The sequence below is a fragment of the Lactuca virosa genome, chromosome 5 (genome assembly GCF_052849685.1).
Source record: "Lactuca virosa cultivar CGN04683 chromosome 5, Lactuca_virosa_CGN04683_v6, whole genome shotgun sequence".
NCBI lineage: Eukaryota > Viridiplantae > Streptophyta > Magnoliopsida > Asterales > Asteraceae > Lactuca > Lactuca virosa.
Window position 1 is genome coordinate 217,704,976 of NC_136430.1, and position 15,363 is coordinate 217,720,338.

The window sequence follows — 15,363 nt, forward strand, 5'->3', positions numbered from 1 at the left end:
CTTTGAAAAAAAGTAGCATCAAGTATGATAGAAAACAACCCTGGTCTCTGATACTGTCACACCCCAAAACCGGAACGGCGGAAACGTTCGGGGGCGGAGGACGCAATGTTTAGTATCACAAGTCATGCATCATAGTAAGCAAAGTAATAAACAACCATTTCATTAGAAAGAAAGTGTTTACAAGGTATGTGATTCACATAATATAGAATACATAACAAATAACAAAAAGACATGAAGCCATACCGCTCCATCTTCTGAATCCCAGTGCGCGTACATGTCTACTGATCTCCTGAGAATACAAGTTATTTTGAAAGAGTAGATCAACATTTAGGTTGGTGAGTTCATAAGATTTTAGTGATGTAATGTAAGTTGTAAGAAAGTTGTAGTAAGTTCTGTTTAGAAAAGTTCGCATGTTCCTCCAGAAAATCCAATATCTCATGCTTTAATGAAAGATAAGTAAAAATGACTCTACAATCCTTTCTATGAGTACTAAATGGATACAAGTTATATAAAACCCAGAGTAAACAAACAATCGGTTGTGTGTATCTGCCTTAAGCCCATAACCAAACAAGGAACAGGAAATGAGGCGGAAGGCACACATCCCATTGTTTGTTAGATCATCGTTGTATATAACACTGGCGTATTCACTTGGTACTCACGGAGTTAACTGTAATAGTTCCTTTATATTTGATGAAAAGATTTTTTAAGAAAACCCTTATTTCTTTTAATAAAAATGGTAACCACAATAGTTCCTTCTATAATCACTTAGTTTATACTAGCTATATATAATCTAATATCGAATAGATAGTTAATTGTGTGAATCTGCCCTAAGCCCACAACCAAACAAGGAACAGGAAATGAGACGGAAGGCACACATCCAACTACCTATCGGATATTAATTATATATAACCCTGATGTATAAACTAAGGTATTATAGAATTAACCACCTAAGGTCCTTTAAGTTATACTGGTTTAATAAAATGGATTAAACCCTTTACTGGTAGGTTTCTAGTTTTGTATACCAAAAGTTCTTATTTGAAAAGTATGTTTTGTACTAGAAAATGATGCATTGAATTAGTGTCCCATGACCTGACCCATACATGGTACTCCTTATGATTACTTGGTGTATACGGAATATACACATAGCTAAGATCGGATAGATAGTGGGTTGGGTGAATCTGCTCTAAGCCCACAACCAAACAAGGAATAGGAAATGAAGCAGAAAGCACATATCCTACTACCTGTCGGATCCGCTTAATATATATCCCTGATGTATAGACTAAGGAATCATAAAGTTAGCATTATAGGTCTCTTTCTACTGAATGTACTAGACCTGACTGTTCTGTTTGTCGCTTGAAAAGATGTAAGTTTTCCCTAGTTTCTAACTATCTTAACTCGAAAATAGCTTGCATTTAACTTTCAAGTGGAACTGTCACAATATGAAAGTAATGGGAAAAATTTAAGTACACAGTTGTCTTTTGAACTGACATCCTGACGTACTGATTACCTTAAAACATGTTTGTTTTATTAAGGTCATAATGTGATGGATAGTACCCATACTATACGCTCTCCCTGCAAGAGATTATGGGGACCAAACGCGACTTCCGCAAACAAATTGCTAGGCCGTGTAAATTCACATTAAAGTTATATGATCATGTATACCCAATTTTACTATCACCTTTTGTTTAGAATAATGAGTTAGTGATTCATTGGTATAATTAGATCCTGTAGTGTTCTTATGCTATAGCATCTTAGTATGTTCGTTCTGTTATAGTATCTTAGTATGTTCTCTTTGTATACTGTATAGTATGTCTCTCTGATGTATTGTATCTACCTCCCTGTTTCTCTTTATAGTATCATCTCTATGTTATCGTGTATTGTTTCTACCTCACTGTTTCTCTTTATAGTATGCTCTAGTATCTAGTATGAATTGAATCCCTAAACTATACCCCTTATAGTTTACTAGTATTTTACTTGAACTGTTACTGAAAAAACTCATTTTTCTACTAAGTTATGCTTGTACTTTAAAAACGGAGTTTTGTTAAACCATAAAGTAACATAACTTGAAAAGAGTTTTTGAAATGTTTTGATCACTTATAAAAGACATAAGTAATCTTTTGAAAGATGTTTATAACAAATAATTACACAATTATCATTGTGTTCAACTTTTATTCCCCCCTTTAAAAGGATTTAAAACAGTTAAAAGATTCATTATAGGGGTATGAACTCACTTTCTGTGGGTGATTCAAACGACTATGCGCGTAAGGATGAGAAGTTCCACGAATGAAGTCCCGGAACACAAACGAGTCCTAAATGACATATATGGCATGTATTTTCATGAATATAGTGTTTATAAGCAACTAAAATGCAAGGAAACACCCTTAGGGACTAGGAAACACTTTGACCAAGTGTTAGAATCACATGTGATTCATCAAGGGGTGTTTATGGCCATGGGTTTACGGCCCTATGTGTTTACGGCCAAGGGGTTTACGACCCTATGTGTTTACAGCCAAGGGGTTTACGGCCAAGGGAGATTGCTGTTGGATTAATGTCTAAGTCCATAACTATAATTGGTAAGACTTGACCCGACCCGGCATGGTCCATTTGGGTTGCATGGCATCGGGACAATTGGATAGACAAGATGAGGAAAAAAGGATACTAGTGATTTATATTAATATATTATAAGTTCTAATATATTAATATATAATCATATTATTTAATTAGTATTGATCAAGAATTTATTTATAATTAATTAAGTGATCAAAAGGAACTAATTAAATATGGACTCTAAGATATATGTGTGTGATGGGCCAAGTTCATTTAGGTTGGGCTAAGCTTTCATGGATAGTCCATGGAGTGTTTAACCCATTGATCATATGAAATGAAAGGTCATGGGTATTAGGGTTTAACCCTAATCTCCACACTATATAAAGATGTCCTTGGTTGGTGAAATTGGCACTAGTGTGTGTACACAAAAGGGCAAGGCCGATTTCACTAGAGAGAACCAAAGTATCCTTATTCTCAAGGTTATTCCAAGTGTTCATGGTGTTGTGTGAACCATTTGAGGTGTCACACTTGGGGCACTAGGCACTCAAGCTTCATGAAGACAAGTTACATCAAAAAAAGGTATGTATTCTATCTATTTTATTACCCAAGTATATGATATTTGTATGCTAGTATAGGGTAATATCTTGGAAACTTCATATTTGCATGTATAATAGAGAAAACATAGATCCAAGGTATTTAGGGTTGTATGTGCACCATAGGATGTTGTAGTATACTAAAACCCAACAATTGCATGGCCGTAAACTCCTGGAGATCATCCTCATTCGTTTGCTCCAGGTGTTTAGGCTACTGACTCTACTAGATAGCAAGGGTAGGGAAAGAATAATCACCTTTGGGAGGCTTTATGGAGTTCACGACCACCAAGAACAAGTGTGTGTTCTTGGTGTTCTTGGTGAAAGATGAAGATCTAGCCAAAAGACAATTTTCATGGATGAAATCAAAGGGATATACTAGATTGAGAAGGATATCAACAAATAGATGGAAGAAACACTTACGTTTTTGAAGATCGGGAATGAAAATCTTGATGATACTTGAGAGAGAATGGAAGTGTTCTTGAGTTGAAAGTGTAAGAATGAAAGAAAAGTAAAGGAGTAGGACACTTATGGACATGAGTTTACGGCTGGCAAGAGTTTACGGCCAGCCTAGAGTTTACGGCCAGCTTGAGTTTACGGCCGTAAACTCTTGTGCTTTGGCCGTGAACTCCTTTTGTTGGTGGTTAAGGCTTGAATGTTGTACAGTGTCTCTAGCAGGTACTTCCTATCACTCACTCCTTGAATGTACTAGGCTTAGAACACCCAGACAGACTCTAAACAGTGCTAAAAGATAGCAGGAGCGAGTCTGACTTAAGGTTGATTGTACTGGCTTTACAAGGCAAAAAATTTCGGGTTGTCACAGATACCACTGTTGGGTTTTGTATACTACAACATGCTATGGTGCACATACAACCCTATAAACCTTGGATCTATGTTTTCTCTATTATACATGCAAATATTCAATATTCCAAGGTTTCATCCTAACTAGCATAATATGAAGTATATACAATACAAGAATCTAGTAGAATGACATACCTCTTTGTTGTAGCTTGATTCCATGGAGCTTAAGAGCCTAGTGCCCCAAATGTGACACCTCAAATGGCTCACACAACACCACCAACAACTTGGAATAACTAGAGAGAAAAGTTATTATGCTCAAAATCGGCTAGCCCTCTCATGTGAATCCTTAGTTCCGATTTCTTGAGCTATGGGCTCTTTATATATTGTGGCTATTAGGGTTACACCATGTAACTCATGACTTTTCATATTCCTCATGATCCATGGGTTTTAACCTCCATGGAGTATCCATGGGTTACCCCATGGGTTTATCCCAACATGAAGAACTATGGATCATAAGCCCACACATATATAAGAATGAATGATTTACATAATCAATCCCCATATATTTAGTTAGTCTCTTTTGATCACAAAATTAATTCCAAATTAATTCTTGATCAATACTAATTAAATAATATGATTTCATATTAATATATTAGAACTTATAATATATTAATAAATCATAAATATCCTTTTCTCACAAAAGTCTATCCAAATTATTCCGATGCCATGCAACCCAAATGGACCATGCCAAATCGGGACAAGTACATACCAATTATAGTTATGGACTTAGACACTAATCCAACACTATATTCACCATAGGACCAAGTCCATCAGAATCCCAAATTACCAAAATACCCTCAAAAGTCTAACTGGTCAACCCTTGGTCAAAGTCAAAGTCAACGGTTGTAGTCAACAGTCCATGTTGACCCGACTCGTCGAGTGCAGCTAGAAACTCGTCGAGTTCCTTAAGAACTCAGAAATCATCACAACCCCTAATTGACTCGCCGAGTCTCCAACCAACTCGTCGAGTCCATGCGTGTACAAAAGTCGAGGAAAACCTTTACTGACTTGTCGAGTCCTCTTACTGACTTGCCGAATCCATGCAGAAACCAACCACCGTCAATCTTCATCGGACTCGTCGAGTTGACCAAGCAACTCATCGAGTCCCTTCAGTCCTTTTCCCATTCAGACGTTTTAAGATACTCCAAACCTCCAACTTGTAGATCTAGCTTCCTAATGCACAGATTCCACGTAAAGTTGCAAACTTTACATGCATGCAAGGTCTTAAAGGCTTAAAATATCAAAACCAAGTCTAGAATGGGGTTTAGGGCATGGTGAGGGGTTAATACTAGATAAATCTAATAGATTTATGAATTTGGGACCTAGAGGAGTCCAGATCTGAGACCATATCTTCTGGACAAGTTCAAATTCGAGAATGACCCCATTTTTCTCCAAAAATGACGATATTCACGCATGAGAGAAGATCTAAGAAATGGAAAGCCAAGGTAAAGACTTTTTACCTTCAAATGAATGCCAAAATGAAGTGGGTGCTGGATCTACAGGCTCCCTCTCATTCCAAGCTTCTAGGTCTTCAAATCTCTTTAAGAAATGCACCAAAACACACTCCTTTAGCCTCACACACTCAAAAATGGAGAGTTAGCTTGCTAGGGTTTGTTTCTGGATGATAGGCTGCTAAGGGAGGCTGAGGAGAGGATTTAAGGTTCTTTAAATAGGGGGAAAACCCTAAAAATTAGGGTTTCCATGCACAACCTCTACTCGTCGAGTCGGGGTCCTCTGACTCGTTGAGTAGGCGTCAAAAACCACGCGGGATGACTAGGTTCGACACGAAGAGTTGGGGCCTCCAAATCGTCGAGTTACTTCAATAAAATCGAATAAAAAGCTTTTAAATTATACCTGGGAGTCGGGGTGTTACAGTTAGCCATCAATTCATAAAAGTGACATGCTTTAAGAACGATTGGTGTAATCCTAATATGTGGTTAAAAAATATTCAAAAACAAACACATTCATTACATAATTATCCATGATTAACCTCGGTTATCGAAAATTGAAATATAACAATCCATTCAGAAACCTTCATGGGCAATGTAAATAAGATTTCTTTTGCCAATTGAAACTTATAATCAACTATATAACAACAAATCTTGACTATTAGATAAAATTATTTATCCATATCATATGCCAGAGGCTAGATTCTCAATTGAAATGTTTATGTGAATAACCCACTAGAATTCATATTTATTTAGCCCAATAGCTTTTGTAATAACTTTCCAGCCCAAATATGGAACTAAGCCTAAGTGTCATTTCCTAAAAAGTTAAAAAAGCGAATTGTATTACCTCATCAGACGCACAAGACTTCAATGTAGGTGATTGGCACAACTTACACTTCCGACATCATCTTCCTACTCTTTGGTAACGAGCAACAAACAAGCACCACAGATCTTATAGGAACTGCTTGGAATAACCTTCGTTACATAAGTTGGACATTTCACCTTTAACATGATATATAATGCGAATAGTGGAGCCCCTGTATCATGGAGGTATGATTGTTGGCAAATTCATACTCAATATATCTGGATATAACATCATCATTTATAATGAGAATTTTTTCTAAGCTTAATTACAAGAAACCAAATATACATACATGCATACAACTAACACTGAATAAAAATAAACAACTAATTACATGTTCTTGTAGTCAGTAGTCCCATGCGACAAAATCTGATTTGAATTACAGATGGCACCAAAGACTACCAGAATACACATTCACCTAGAGAGAGTTTGTACAAAGAACACATCATTTTGTATTCATCAAGACTATTGTATGAATAATACTTGCTACATCTGTTTTAAGAATCCAAACAACAACTAACTAGGATTGAAAGAAGTGAAGAACGAATTAAGGAAAAAAATGAACATGTGCCCTTGTTCAGCAACTGTCCAATGGTGCAACATCTTCGACTCAACAACGGTTCTTTGGTGCATCGATGATTCAACGACGGCGGCTCAGCAAGGTCTTGCGGTGGACCGACAAGGGTGGTGTTTGATTAGGGCTGGATCGATGGCGACTAGAGTTTTCTTAACAAAAAAGAAATGGGAAAAAAGAAGGATTCATTATACTGGACTTCAATCAGCGGTTAACGGTGGCGAAATTGAAGCGACGACCGACGATGGCGTCGATTTAGGGTTCCGACATGGTGGTTATGACGAAAATAACATCGTTTGGTTGAGTGACACTCTTTCAAAGTGGCGAAATCGATAACAATGATGGCGTTCTTTCAAAGACAACGAAGGTGAAGCTAGCACTCGATTTATGGTACACAAAGGCGTATGGAGATGAAGAAAAGAGATATACGGGGGCTTATAGAGTTCAAGGTCGACTTATGGTAACTGTCCTTGAATCATGGATTTTCTAAATTAAATATATATAAAGTTACAAAAATAACATTTTGAAATGATTGATCCATAATCATTCCTACATCCATACAATAATTAGTTAGAATATTTGAACCTACCTCTCTTTTTCTATATATATATATATATATATATATATATATATATATATATAGAGAGAGAGAGAGAGAGAGGTAGGTTCAAATGTTTCTCACATTTATTGTGTGCTAGAATGCACCAATAAGAATTTAGTAAAAGTTATATGTATATTAAATGATATCCATACTTATAATTCATTTTTATGGAAACTAATTAAATTTTTCATTAATGTCAACAATAATATTCTTTCAGAATGAATTCGTATTTAGAAGAATGAGATGTATTGTAGCAGAATGAGAGTGTATTATAGTAGAATACACTCTCATTCTTCATATTTCATGCAACTTTATTGTATTTTAAGTGATGAGTCCTGAAACAAAAAACGAACTCACACATAAAAACGTAGATGCGAATTCATTTTGAAAGAATGTTATTGCTGACATTAATGACGAATTTAATTAGTTTCCATAAAAAGAGAATTATAATTATGGATATCATTTAATATACATTCAATTATGGAAATTATTTAATATCTATCTTTATTTAATTAGATAATTATTTAATTTTACGAAACTCCTATTGGTGCATTCTAGCACACAATAAATGTAAGAAACACATTAACCTAGCTATATATATATATATATATATATATATATATATATATATATATATATATATATATAGGTTAACTTTATTACAAATTTGTATTGTTTTAAGATTATGAAAGTAGAAAAAAATTCTTTGGTCACAAATCAACAAAAAAAATCACCTATGTTTTTTGTTTTATTTTGAGAAAAAGCTACATTCATGACGTTTTGATCAACTATTTTTGTTGGGTTTAAGTGTTGCGTCTTTGGGCTCGTCTGTTAGTCCATTTTGTTTACCCGGTTTGGGCCTGTCCAACCGTGGATTATCATTAGGGTTAGCTTATATATTATGCATGCATGTATAACTTTTAGGTTAACGATCTCATTAATAACTTTTGCATTGTAACCCTTACACAGCTCTACAGTCGAAGTTCTTCATCGAGCTCTTCTGAGGTGTGAGATATTAATCATTCGACACCATTTGACCCATTCTTGTGTTCTTTACTTGATCAATATCATTTATCTGTTTTGAATCTATCGATCTTATAGCGCAATAATCTCATCAATTGGTATCAGAGAAGGAGACTGTGTAATACATACACATCTCTTCTGTTTGAGGAATACTTTAGGGTTTCCGCTTTTATCAATATAAAGAAGCCGTCTTCTTCTTGTCGACGGTATCTCTTGTGTTTGATAAAACCCTAAGTTCAACTTTACAAGTCTGATTCTAGTAGATTAAAAGAAGAAGCTAATCATGTCTCACGACGACTCTCAAATCAATCCAATCAACATCTCCAACAGTATAAGATCCACTACGAGGGTTCCCATTCTCTATACTCAAGATTATGAAGTATGGGCACATCACTTCGAAGACTATGTCGTTGGATCTGAAGACAACGACTATCTTATCTGGGAGGCAATAACATTGGGTCCGTTTGTTCACTCTGGAACGAATAGAACGGTCAAGACTCAAAAAGAGTATAACCAACTCTTGATGGACGAAAAAGAGAAGATTCCTCGAGACGAAAAAGACAAGGTGTTATGCAATGTTAAAGCCATGAGAATGATCAGATTCGCTTTACAATCCGACACTTTTCGTTTGGTAAGCTCATCCACAACAGCTAAAGAAATATGGGATAGGTTGAAAGAATTGTATTCAACTGATGAGGATCTAGAGCACTCGATCCAAACCCTATTGCTCTCTGAATTCGGTGCTTTCGTACAAAAACCGGAAGAGAAACTCATTCAGACATTCAATCGTTTCAACCATTTGCTTAGCAAGATGATGAAGCATGGTATTGAAAGGAAGTTGATCGAACAAAAGGTTACATTCATGAATGGCTTAAGGCCCGAATAGATGGCAGTGGTCTTGACCGTGAAGGCTCATGAACAATTTAAATCATATTCGCTGGCGAAACTGGTGGGTATACTCAAATCTCATGAAAGCGAGGTGACAAAGGAAGCGAAGGTAGTTTCGGGTGTGGGTTCACTGGCCCTTGTTTCTAAGAGCAAGAATGTAGCAGACGAAGAAGAGGAATCTGATATGTCAGAGTGTGATCTGTCTAGTGAAGAATATGAAGTGATGGTCACAAACCCAAAGAAGTTTGCTCGCAAAAAGTTCCCTGTCAACAAGAACCGAAATTGGCAGGGAAGCTACAACTCTGAAAAGGTGAAAGAAGAAAACAAGAACACCTCTCAAAAGGACGACGGAAAGAAGGAGAGTAAGCTTGTAGGAGACTCTGGGTACGATTGCAACTACTGTCATGGCAAGAACCACTTTGCCAAGGATTGCATGCTAAGGAAGATGGCTGAGAAGAAGGATGGTGAAGATGACGAAGCTTACTACATGAGAAAGCTGGAGGAGATAAAGAAGAAGAAAACAACTAACGTCTCTATGAATGCTTTAATTGTGCAGGAAAATATTATTGATGATGAGTTCGGTGGAGTAGAAGTCTGGTCTACAGACTCTGAAGATGAAGAGGTACGCAGACCCTCGCATGGAAGAGCTTATGTGGCAAAAGAAGGAGTTATTGAGACGGCTGGAAGATGATTAATGGTGACAGCAGGGGTGTCACAAATGAGGGGATATACAACCGAAGGTGAGCATGAGGAAGCGAAACTAAAGAAAGACAAATGTTACGCTGCTAAGCCTGTGAGTGAAAGGATCAACGATTGCGATCAGTTGATCAAGAAGGTACAATCCATACTTGAATCTCTTAAAATACCGGTAACAAACTACGAAAAAGAATTAAATGAATTAAAATTCAAGTTTTCTAACTTAAGTGGAAGTCTTATGGAAACTCGCTTAGCGAATTCTAACCTAACTGACCAACTCAGTAGGGAATCTTCCAAGAGTGAGGAGAGAAGGATGTGGATTCAGCAGAAGGAGTCAGAGTTAGTTAGAGCTAGGGATGAACTTATTTATTTGCAACGTGACAATTTAAAGTTTTTAAAACAAAGAAATGTTTTCTGTTTGATTGCTAAACGCTTATATACAAATATCACCCAGTTGCATCTAGATTGTGAGATAGGTAAAAAGATTCGTAAAATGATTTTTCCCTTCCTTGAATTTAAGGAAGACGAAGTCATTGCTGAATGTGAATCTATAATGTCTTCAGATGAGATTTCAGTAACCTATAAATATGGACTGGACAAAATTGAATCTTTCATTGAGTCCAAAGAACATAAATGCATGCTTAAGAATTTACTGGACGAAAATGATAAATTAAAAATCAAGACCGAGACTATACAGAAGTTTGACTCATCTAACGCCAAATTAAGTTCAGAAAATAAAATAAATTTAGAAACAACTTCTAAATTTGATGAGGACAGTGAGATGAGTGAAATCTTCGTAGAAGATGAGGTCGATTGTTCAGAATTTCTTAAGAGCGAACCTGATGCAGCAAAACCACTCATATCTGAAAATTCGGTTGAGTTCGCTCGGGTGTCAAAGGATAAATCCAAGAAACTCAAAGAAAAGGCCGTTGTGTATCAGAAGGTACAAACTACACCAAACCAAGTGTATGCAGTCACAGGAGTAACTAAGAAACAAACGGCGGAGTTGACGTCCATGGTTGACAAAGATAATGCTGACGGTTGCGATAACCTCTTCTGGTCGGCTCCCATCGATAATCCAGACGAAACAGCTGGTCTGTCAGAACAGACCTCATGGAGAGTTAAGGGACGATATATTCTCGAACCCCTCAACAAGCCCTCAAGCTTTGATAAACCCAGCTCAAGTGGAACAAAAGAAATACCAAACGAACCACTGAAAGCTTCCAGCGTATCATCAACAACAACCGAAGCTCATGAGAAGAAAACAAAACCTAAGGCAAACATTCACTTGACTCAAGAGCAACTTGCTGAACAGAAACGCCAGAGGAACAAAAGATACATGAAAAACCTCAATGAGAGAAAACAGTTTTGGTAGTCCCAAAACCCCACTTATGTTCGCTCTGAAAAAGCTTCTAATCTCAAGATGAAAAAGGAAGCACATGCCAAGTCTCCTTCTTGCAATCACTGCTAGTCATGCAGTCAGGTGAACCGAACGACCAGTTTCGGTTCTAATATTAGTAGTCACAAGAACCGAAAGTCAAGTTTCAGTCCCAACTCTTACTACGCCAAGAACCGAAAGTCCAGTTTCGGTCCCAACACAAGTGCTCAAAACCAAAAGTCAAGTTTCTGTCCCAAAAATCATCATCCTCACTCCCAACCAAAGCCTAACTCTGTGAAGGATATCAAAGGAAAGGGAAAACTCGTCTCAGATTTTGAAGTCCAAAATACCAAAAAGTCAGCTAACCCTGGGACTCCAAAGAAAACCTCAACTGTGAAACCAACAAACAATAACACACTCCAGTTAAAACAAGATAAAAATAAAATCAAAGTTTACACCATCCAACGAAAAGATGCAACCACTTTAATAAATAGAACATATATGGTTGATCTTTCGGTTGCAATTCCCTATTCTGTACAAAACTCACCAGGGCCCAAGAGACTTTGGGTTCCTAAATCTGCTTAAGTTTGCAGGTTATCAGTGACGAGCTGTTTGACGACGAATGGTATATTAACAGTGGTTGCTCTCTTCGTATGACAGGAAGGAGGGAAGAGCTTAGGGAGTTTCGGTCCCTTAAGGATGGTGGATGTGTTAAATATAGAAACAACTCATACGACACGATCAGAGGATATAGAATGATCACCAACGGAGAATTCTCAATACGAAAAGTAACCTACGTGGAAGGATTGTAGCATAACCTCATCAGTGTTTCTCAACTAGTCGTGGGAACTGGTTTGAAAGTCTCGTTCGATGATGAGGGCTCAGAGATAATTGAAAAGCAAACGAAGAAAGTTCTGTTGAAATCTGAGCGCAAAGGGGAGATGTATCCTCTACATCTCAACCCGATAAAAGGAAAGCCAACAATATGCTTGGTGTCGAAGGCGAACTCAGATGAAAGTTGGTTATGGCACCGAAGATTATCGCACCTGAACTTCAAAGATATTAATAAACTGGTGCTTGGTGATCACGTGCGTGGACTTCCTGTTCTCAAATTTGACAAAGAACATCTGTGCGCAGCATGCGAGATGGGCAAGCAAAGCAGAAAAACTCACCCTTCTCGTATCAATACAAAAATCATCGAACCTCTTGAACTACTGCACATCGACTTATGTTGTCCTTCGGATATCGAAAGCTTCGGTGGTAGTAAGTTTATACTCGTTATTGTAGATGATTTTTCTCGCTTCACCTGGGTTTTCTTTCTTAAACAGAAATCAGAGGCCACTCCCAAGCTGAAGGTTTTTATCAAGCAAGTGGAACTGCAGCTGCGAAAGGTGGTTAGAAACATAAGAAACGACAATGGGCTAGAATTCAAAAACAAAGACTTTAAAGAGTTTCTGGCTGACAAGGGAGTAACTCACAACTTCTCTGCTCCCTATACTCCACAACAGAATGGGATCGTTGAAAGGCGAAACCGTTCTTTATGTGAAACCGCCCGAACCATGCTGAGCTTCGCTTCTCTTCCACTATACTTCTGGGCTGATGCAATTGCTGCTGCATGTTACACTCAGAACCGATACTTCCTCAACAAGCGATTTTCCATCACTCCATACGAGATTTTGAATAATCGTAAGCCCAATGTAAAGTTTTTCCACGTGTTCGGTTCAAGATGCTTTATCTTCAACTCCAAAGAGAACCGAAACAAATTTGATGTTAAGGAAGACGAAGGGATCTTTCTTGGTTATTCACTTACTTCAAAAGCATATAGGGTTCTGAATAAACGCTTGAAGAAGATTGAAGAGACCTACTATGTTACTTTTGATGACAATTACGTAAAGAAAATACGAACAACCGAAAGTCCAACGGAGGAAATCTTTCCAGAATCAGGTCAAGTCTCGGTTCCAATTTCTAATCTATTTGAAGAGTACATGCTGCTCTTTGATGAACCAGAGAAGGCGATTCACTCAGAAGCGAAAGCAACTGATAACAAAATCGACAACTTAAAGAAGATTATCGACGAAGCTGAAACAAATATGGGTAGCGAGCCTCAACATCCATCCAAGAAGCAACATACAAGCGAACCTCTAGAATCGAGCAATGGTCCGGCTTCAAATGACCCTCCAAATAAAAGCTCTACAATCCAGGGGGAAGGTTCGTCTACACCAAAAACAACCGACATGCCTTTCCAGGGGGAGAATCCATCACAAACCCCAACCCATGAAGGTCGATTTGAGGGGGAGAGTACTGAACCTGACAAGAGATTCGGTTCGCCATTTGAGGGGGAGAATGAAAATGCAAATGACGAAGGCGATCTGTCATAACTGGAAGAAGAAATTAATGCTGAGTTGGATCCTGCCTATGATCCAAATTACCCTCCTCTCATAAAGTGGACAAAGGATCATCCTAAAACTCAAATCATTGGTGAATCATCTGAGGGTGTTCTCACACGCTCTCAATTAAAAGCAAGGCAAACTGCTTTATTCTCACAAGTAGAATTCTGCATGTTTAACTCTTTTGTCTCCAAAGTTGAACCGAAGACGGTAAATGCTGCTCTTGATCACTCTAATTGGGTGCAAGCTATGCAAGACAAACTCCATGAGTTTGAACGAAATCGTGTTTGGAGGCTGATTCCCACACCAAAGGATGCTTCTGTAGTCAGTTTAAAATGGGTTTTTAGAAATAGATTAGATAAAGAGGGTAACATCATTCGCAACAAAGCGAGGATGGTGGTGAAAGGATATTGTCAGGAAGAAGGAATAGACTATGAAGAGACCTTCGCTCCTGTAGCAAGGTTGGAATCAGTGAGAATCTTTCTGGCATATGCTGCACATAAAAATTTTGAAGTTTTCCAAATGGATGTAAAATGTGCTTTCTTGAATGGAGAACTAGAAGAAACGCTATATGTTGAACAACCACCCAGATTTGTGAACGAGAAGTATCCTGATCACTGCTACATAATGGATAAAGCAGTCTATGGTTTGAAGCAAGCCCCGAGAGCCTGGTATGAAACTCTAACACGTTTTCTCAAAATGTCAAAATTCAAACAAGGTTCGGTCGACCCAACCTTCTTTCGCAAGAAAGAACGCGAACACTTAATGATAGTTCAAATTTACGTCGATGACATCATCTTCGACTCCACGAATCCTAGCTTAACAGCAGAATTCAGGAAGTTGATGGAGACTAAGTTTGAAATGAGCGCAATGGGTCCGATTAACTTTTTTCTTAGATTGAATATAAGATAGGGACCAGAAGGCATCTTCATTAATCAGGAAGCATATACGAAGACTCTGTTGGCGAAGTTCGGCATGAAGGGAGATTCCAAAGTAAAAGTTCCAATGGCATTTGGCACGAAGCTGACTCCATCTCTTAAGAAACCGGCTGTTGATATGACTCTCTATCGTCAAATGATAGGGTCACTAATGTATCTAACGACTAGTAGACCGGACATAATGTTTTCTGTCTGTTATTGTGCCAGATTTCAAGCAAATCCAAGAGAACCTCATATGATTGCAGTGAAAAATATCTTCCGGTATTTGAAGCGAACCCCGTCTCTCGGTCTTTGCTATCCTGCAAAATCCAGCTTCTTTGTTCAAGCTTTCTCTGACGCTGATCTTGGTGGATGTGGATTGGACCGAAAGAGCACAACCGGCGGGTGCCAGTTCCTTGATGGCAAACTCGTCAGCTGGCAGTCAAAGAAACAAACTTGCGTGTCTCTTTCCACAGCCGAAGCTGAGTACATCGCTGCAACATCCTGTACATCACAAGTCATATGGATACAAAGCCAACTTAGAGATTATGGCTTAAGCATGAAAAAGATTCCTCTCTACTACGACTCTGA